Consider the following 7,120-nt stretch of genomic DNA (forward strand, 5'->3'; position numbering starts at 1 on the left):
AAAAAAGCTGATTATGAGACAGTTTAGTAATGATGAAATTCAGCTTGTGCAGGGAGCCAGCAAAAAGCCTTAACAAAAAGCCCCATCACACTGCCATTTAAGCTCTTTTTACTGCTGTATACACCTCATGGAAAGACATTTCACCCACAGCAAAGACCATACATACACACTGAGATTTTGTCTGTGATGCTGTTGGAGTCTAATGATCTCTGACCAGGCTCCTTCAGATACTCCACGAGGAGGGTTTAAAGTTCAATATGAAATTATTAGTGTCCAGGCTGTTCTAGTCTTATTTGGGTGTACACACACAGGCTTAGGAATTTAAAGCAGTAACATTACAGCATTTCATGTTTTCATTTTTCATCATTATACTAAAACAAATAACCCAATCATAAGCAGTATGAACACATAAAGATACCCTACAAAATGACCTAACAGTTAAACACTGAATAAATGTCTCAGTTTATGAAAGCATTAAGCATATCTCAGAGAATTTTTTTTAAAAAGACATTTTTTAGACATGTTTCTCTGTGCAAGCCTGGAAGTTACTGAGAGAGCCAAGCTGACTAAACCAGACCCCTTCTTGCCTTCAAGCTGGGTTTGAAGTTTTAAGAAACAGACAAGCGTCTGGTGGATTTGCCTGCTGCACAAGCATTTGCTCAAAAAGCCATCAAACACATTCAGGGGCAGAGAGGTCCACAAGGGGCTATTAAGAGTGGATATGACATCTGGCTCAAGAAGTCTCTAAGGTCTGAGATGGCAGCAATTGAGAAGTTATTTCAGAGGAATTACCCATGTGTGGTAGCCCAGTCCCAATAGCTTTCTCATAGACATCTGTTCCAACTGATGCTTAGAGAGAAGACACATCCACCTTCTGTCTGATCCAGTACATCTGTTAGTTCTTTTATATCAGTCTTGGAAAGTGGGCTTGAATTGTTGAAGTGAAGAAAGAGAAGCAAACTGAGAAATGCTGTACTAAAGTATTCATAGGCACACTCCCAAAACACAGTTAACCTTGCTCAGCAGATAGAAGTCAAAATGAAAATGCCTGTCTGGCAGCCTCTCACATGCAAATCTTTGCATATACAGGTTTAGGTAAAAAGCTGTATATATATTCAGTACAAAATGAAGCTAATCAGTTCTTGTCAAATAATATAAGTTGGAAACCATAGGTAAGTGATTTGTTTTCCTGTGGGTGATAATCGTTTGCACTGATGTGAAGCGACCCCAGGGAGGTCAGCTTTTGTGCTCATGGATCTTAACCGAAGTCAGCTGGACTAAAAGCATGTGTGGTTTCATGGGGCCTCGTTTCAGGTTTATGATGATTAATGTATTTTGTCACAGTTCTATCCTGTACCCTGGCCAAATGAGGGCTCCACTGTTCTTGGCACTGTGCCCCTTCCACTTCAGAGATAATCCCTCCCCCAGAGAGCTTGCTGGATAGACCATGACTGGGGAAGATCAGAAGAGAGTGCCCTGTCTGTTGTCACAGAGTATTCAGTCCACACAGTTGCCTTTTTAAGGAGAGGATTTTTTTGTCCTGAATTTATTTAAAGGAATCTGCAATCACTGGTAGATAAAAACATTTTGGAAAGAGGTCTTACATGTGTGACTCACTCGAGGAGGAAAACCATTTCACCAGAACAGCACAATCAGTGGGAAGAGCTGAAGAAGCTGAGCGAGGAGCAAAGTGAGACAGGTGAGATGGTGCAGGGTGACTGCCATGCTGAGGGGCCAAAAAGTGGATTTGGCTTTGGAGGAACAATGGTGGGATAGGATACCATTAAGATCACTGACTGGGGGAGACAAAGAAACAAATACGTACCCAAACTGACACCAGCTTTTAAAGCATTCATATGAAATTATCACCCTCCTCATTTTGTGCTTGTACTACTGATATGGCCAGGCAAGTAACTACAGTGTTTGTAGGACTCTTGTGAGTGGCCGGTCAATGCAACAGCTGCCTTTGATGTATCCGGCTTTAATATGCATATACAACAAATCCTATGGCTGGCAGGGCTGACTGCTTAGGACCAACATAACAGACTCTAGTTGCAGGCAGGATCTCTGTCATTTAGATGTTATATTGTTTCTGGCACTTATACTTGCACACAGGGCTGACTCAAGGCACATAAGCCTGAGGCTCTGCCCTGGAAGGTTCATAAGCCCATCAGCCAATACTAAAATGGTGTGTGTGATGTACCCTTCTGCAGGTCATAAATACTCAGGGCACCAAAACTGAGACAAAAGGAACAAAAAAAAGGAAAATTCAGAGTTATACCAAAAACTGGATGCATTTTTCACAGCAGGTGTTTATTTATCATTATTATCATGAACTGGAGAGATTATACTGTACTTGTGACCATCAAAGTGAATGAAGATAATGAAACACAGTCAAGATTGTAGGAACATCTCAACTAATGTGTATCTCACCCCCCCCCCTCTAGACCCAGCTTTGCACTCCAGTTAGCAAGAAGTTCTCTTCCCTCATATAGGATAAGAAAAAGCTTTTCAATCTGTTGGAATCAAAACACTGATTTTATTAAGTCTCTCTGTATTTATTCACTTGGCAAACAAACAACCTATTTAGTGCAGGCTGCTTTCAAGCAGGAACTACATAAGGGTGAGTCTGCAAATTAGAAATGGTTGTTAAATCACTATTGCAGGGATCATTCTACTCCTTCGTGTGCTGCTTGTTTTCTTCCACAGGCTTCTCGTTCTGTATAATGGACTTCAGTGGCTATAATTGCATTTCTGAGCCTATGAACAATCCCAAACAATTGCAGTTTAATGTTAGTGCGTACAAAGCAAAAAAAAGAACTTTCTATATTAAATCAGTCAGTAAAATAAACCAAGAGTGAATAACAATACTGGCAGGGGAACTTGGAAAGAGCTCTAATAGAACTCTTTTCATCCACAGATCTACTCAAGAAGATAACCTGACCCGTATGGAGTTGCGAGGGAAAGGATTTTATCTAGGGATTTTAGAATTGTTCAGCTAATTTGTTCCGTTCCTGGAAGAGCACAAAAAGGTGACAGAAATGTTGCTACAAGGACTGCTTCATACTTTTACAAAACATAGGGGATGAATCTCTTCTTCTGATCTAGCAATTTTTCAGCAATTGCTTCTGAGCCATGAAAAGTGAAACATTCATTTAGAGTTGTCAACCACACGGAAATATTCCATGTGGCGCGGTTTTTCACATAGCAATTTTTAAAGGATTAAGTAAGTCCCAAGGAGTAGTTTCTGTAATTTATCCCCATTCACTGGAGATGGTGCATTTCTTTGAGTACAACAGCAAATTTCTTGTAAGAGAGTAGTATTTCTTTATCAGATTCTTGTGTCCAGTTTTATGACAATGGAATATATGCCAGGACATAACGTATGTTTGCAGGCACAGCTAAAGAAAATGGAATGAGTTTGCTGTAAAACTCCATGAGCTTGGCTTGCAGCTGAAGGTCGGGAAGCAAGAAGGATGGGAGCAGTCACAGTTACTCCTGGAAAGTGCCTCTAATTTCAGCAGCAGAGGATGGATGGCCCACACCCTCTCTTGCCACACCAGCTAGTTTGGCTTTCTAAAACTCGGGCATAGCAAAGCAGACAAAGAGGCTGTCTTTTTCTGCTTGTCCCAGCAATCTGCCAATGCCCTAGTTACGTGCCTACAACTTGTGCTGGCTCATAACCATGTGAGGAAGGCTGCTCCTGAGGGTTTTTAATTGATTAATGCAGCTCTTGATTCTTAGGACAAGAGAAGGAAGGTATAAAGCTTTAGGTCTCAGGAAGGGAAATAAATAAATTAGAAAATATTTTGGTTCAGCTTTATAATTAAATTCTTATTTGTTTCAAGGCTTCACAAGATGATGTGGACCTGAAAACTGTTATTACCACCGAATCATATGTATGAGGCAGAAGATTCAGAAACTGAAGTCACATTATTAGCTTTATTGCTCCAGTAATGGAATAAAAACATAAACCAACAAATAGCTGTCTAAGGTATTTCAAAGAAGCCATCAGTGAAATGCTGAAAGAGAAAAAGCAATGTTTATATCCAGTCATTACCCAAAACAAAGAGAATTTCTCATGAGCAATGTATGAGAAGGTAGGAGCATTACACAAACTGATTTTCTCATGCCTTAGGCTGTGAATTTACTTTAAGGGGGCGTGTTGGTCAGTAATGATAGAAAACTATAGGGTAGCAGATACTTTATTAAAAATCAGTTTTGCAACGTTGTAAAACAAACAAAAAACTGCACTCTTGATCTCTGAGGAGAATCACATCTGACAGTCTTCTAAATGCACAGTTCACATGTGGTTTGTGACTTCCTTGTTTGAAAGCCTAGGGAGCTCTCTTCCTAAATTTGGCAATTAACACTGTATGCTGCCATAATCATAGAATCACTTAGGTTGGAAAAGGCCTTTAATATCATTGAGTCTAACCATTAACTCAGCTCTGCCAAGTCCACTACTAAACCATGTCCCTAAGCACTGCATTTGCATATCTTTTAAATACCTCCAGGGATGGGGATTCAACCAGCTCCCACAGCTGCTCCTCATAGGACTTGTGCTCTAGACCCTTTAACAGTTTCACTGCTATTCTTTGGACACATAATATGTAGCATGTTAGTCTGAAACAAATAGAAAAAGTGCTTTTTCCCTTGAAATAAAATGTTTGTCACAAAAATGGCCTAGAAACTTAATTTAATTTAACTGTCCTGACTCATGCTGGCCCAGAGGGCCCCAAATTCTGTAGACAGCTCTGCCTGCATTGCCAGTTCTCACAGTTGACCCTGAGGAGAAGAGGTGGACATGAAGATAGGAGCTCTTTGGGAGCAGAAACTGAAGAAGGGGTCTTAGTCAACATGGATGAAAAGTCTCAGGAAGAAAGTGTCCAAGAAGATTGATGAAGTGATGAGTTGAGCTAAAGGGCATCACAACAATCTGCTGACATCAATACAAATAGTGAAAAAGGTATGAAAGCTCAGGATGGAGAGGAGAAGCCCTTTGTTTACTGGACCTTGCAAAGAATGCACAGAAACGAGGGGTGGATCTTGTTCCTATGAACTGGCAAAGCACCATGCAAGAAAGCAGACATCTTATTGCAGCCACCAGAGTCTTTTACCTCCATTTTTTTATATTAAGATTTCTCTTTGTTTCACTCTTTGCTGTCTCTTCAGAGGATATTTTGAGGTCTTTTGATATTCTAGCATCCAAAGCTGTATGAGCATTACACAAGGAGCAGATGCAGTTCTGTGGTCTCTTGGCATGCATAATCATCCATCCCCTTTGCTGATGTTGCTGATGTCACTTATAGGGAAATGGGGCAGTATCTGCTGTGTATCCTGTGTAAATGTGATACCATAAATGCATTGCAGAAATGTGGCTGTAACAAACACTTTATTCATATCCATAATATTTTAGTTTCTAGAAACTCACTGATGATCATAGCAACTAGTATTCATATATGAATCTGCCAATATTAGTCATTGTTTTTTAACTCCATATATTCAAGCTCAATGGACAGTTTGGGGTAGATTCTGTCCAAGCAAAACAAATCAATACAGTTAGTTACACTAAATGCATTTGAACAAGGATACTTGTAGGGGGAGAAGAAAAAGGTGCTGCAGCAAAGAAAATGATGGAGAGATATGTGTTCCACAGGCTTGGCAAAGGTTGGGAAAATGGCACCCGGTTAAATCTATACCTTGGGAGCGGGATTGTGAATGAGATGAAGGGAACTATAAAAAGGAGGACGGGGCTGAGGAGAAAACTGAAGAAAAGCCAAAGAGGTAGGCTTAGGAAAAAAAGAATATAAAATAGTGGATCTAAGGTGGGTCCCCTGGGTTAAAGCAGAGGAACCAATGAAACCAGTTACCATGCCACAGACACTGGGCAGGCCTGGAGGGGAACCTTGCCCATAGTCTGATTTAGAAGCAATGTTTTGGACTTTGAAGCAGTTAGGGGATTTTATAGCCCATATCACTTATGCTGCTATTATGGTTTTAGCATGACAGTAAATGTCACAAGAAGAGAAGCTTGTTCAAGAGCCCAGCTCTTGGAAATGTTGCAGAAAGAAAAAAAATCTTGTATGTCTGCTTTTATAGAAGCAGATGGTATACAAGACAGGGTTTGCTTTCTTTGCAAGCATTACATTTTAGTCACTTGTGTAGGACTGGTTGACATTTTATTTTCTATTTCAAAATGTTCATCTTTGATTGTATAAGAATAATATGCTTTTCTGTGGGGTAAGCAATCCAGCTAACTTGTCACTTTAAATGGACACCTGACCTGAGCAGATTGAGGTGACTGACCATACAGTTGGTTGAACTAAGTGCCCTAAAACAAATACATTTGGATGGGAGAAGAAATGGAATGGAACTCAGGAATGCAAATGATACAGAAAAAAAAAAGAATTTATATGCAACAGACAGCGAATCAGGAGCAATGGAAGGCTTTGTCTTCTCGTGCTAGAAATAGCTGAGCTGATTCCCCAAGATCATCATTAAACCAGCTTTTAATAATGTGTTGTCATCAAAATGATGACAACCCCCAAAATGACAACCCTCCACCCCCAAAATGAGTAGATTATGAAAGGATGCTTACAGATGGTTCACAAGGCTGCAGCTGGTTTCTTATTCTTCTTTCTTTATTCAAAAACCAAAGATACTGTTCATTAAGATTCATCAAGGTCATTATGAGAAAAGGAATCAAAAGGTTTTTACATTATGTAAATCTGAATTCTTGAACAATGAGCAAATGGTGGCAAAGCAGTTGAAGTATCTCACTATGATTCCAGAGCTCATGTCCCTGGTAAACCCATCCTGCAGGCTGTAGGATGATCCTTGGCTGCAGCTGATCACACAGGTTGGACAGGGCAGGATCTGTGACACTGCTTTTACATATGTTTCTGGACATGTGCTAGCTCCACTGAACAGCCTAGGTTTGGCAAGAACTCCAGCAAAACTAGAAAATAAGTAATGCCAGTACACTCAAACTCTCAGGTAGCCCTGAGAGTGGCAGGCTACTAATTTCTGGGGGCTGAGAAAAGACCTCCTGAGAAAGCACCTGTTCATTTTAGAAAAGGCAGGGATTCTTTGACCCCCAGTGTCACCTCTAGATAAA

Source organism: Manacus vitellinus, unplaced genomic scaffold, assembly GCF_001715985.3.
Source record: "Manacus vitellinus isolate BGI_N305 unplaced genomic scaffold, ASM171598v3 scaffold_3_pilon, whole genome shotgun sequence".
Lineage (NCBI taxonomy): Eukaryota > Metazoa > Chordata > Aves > Passeriformes > Pipridae > Manacus > Manacus vitellinus.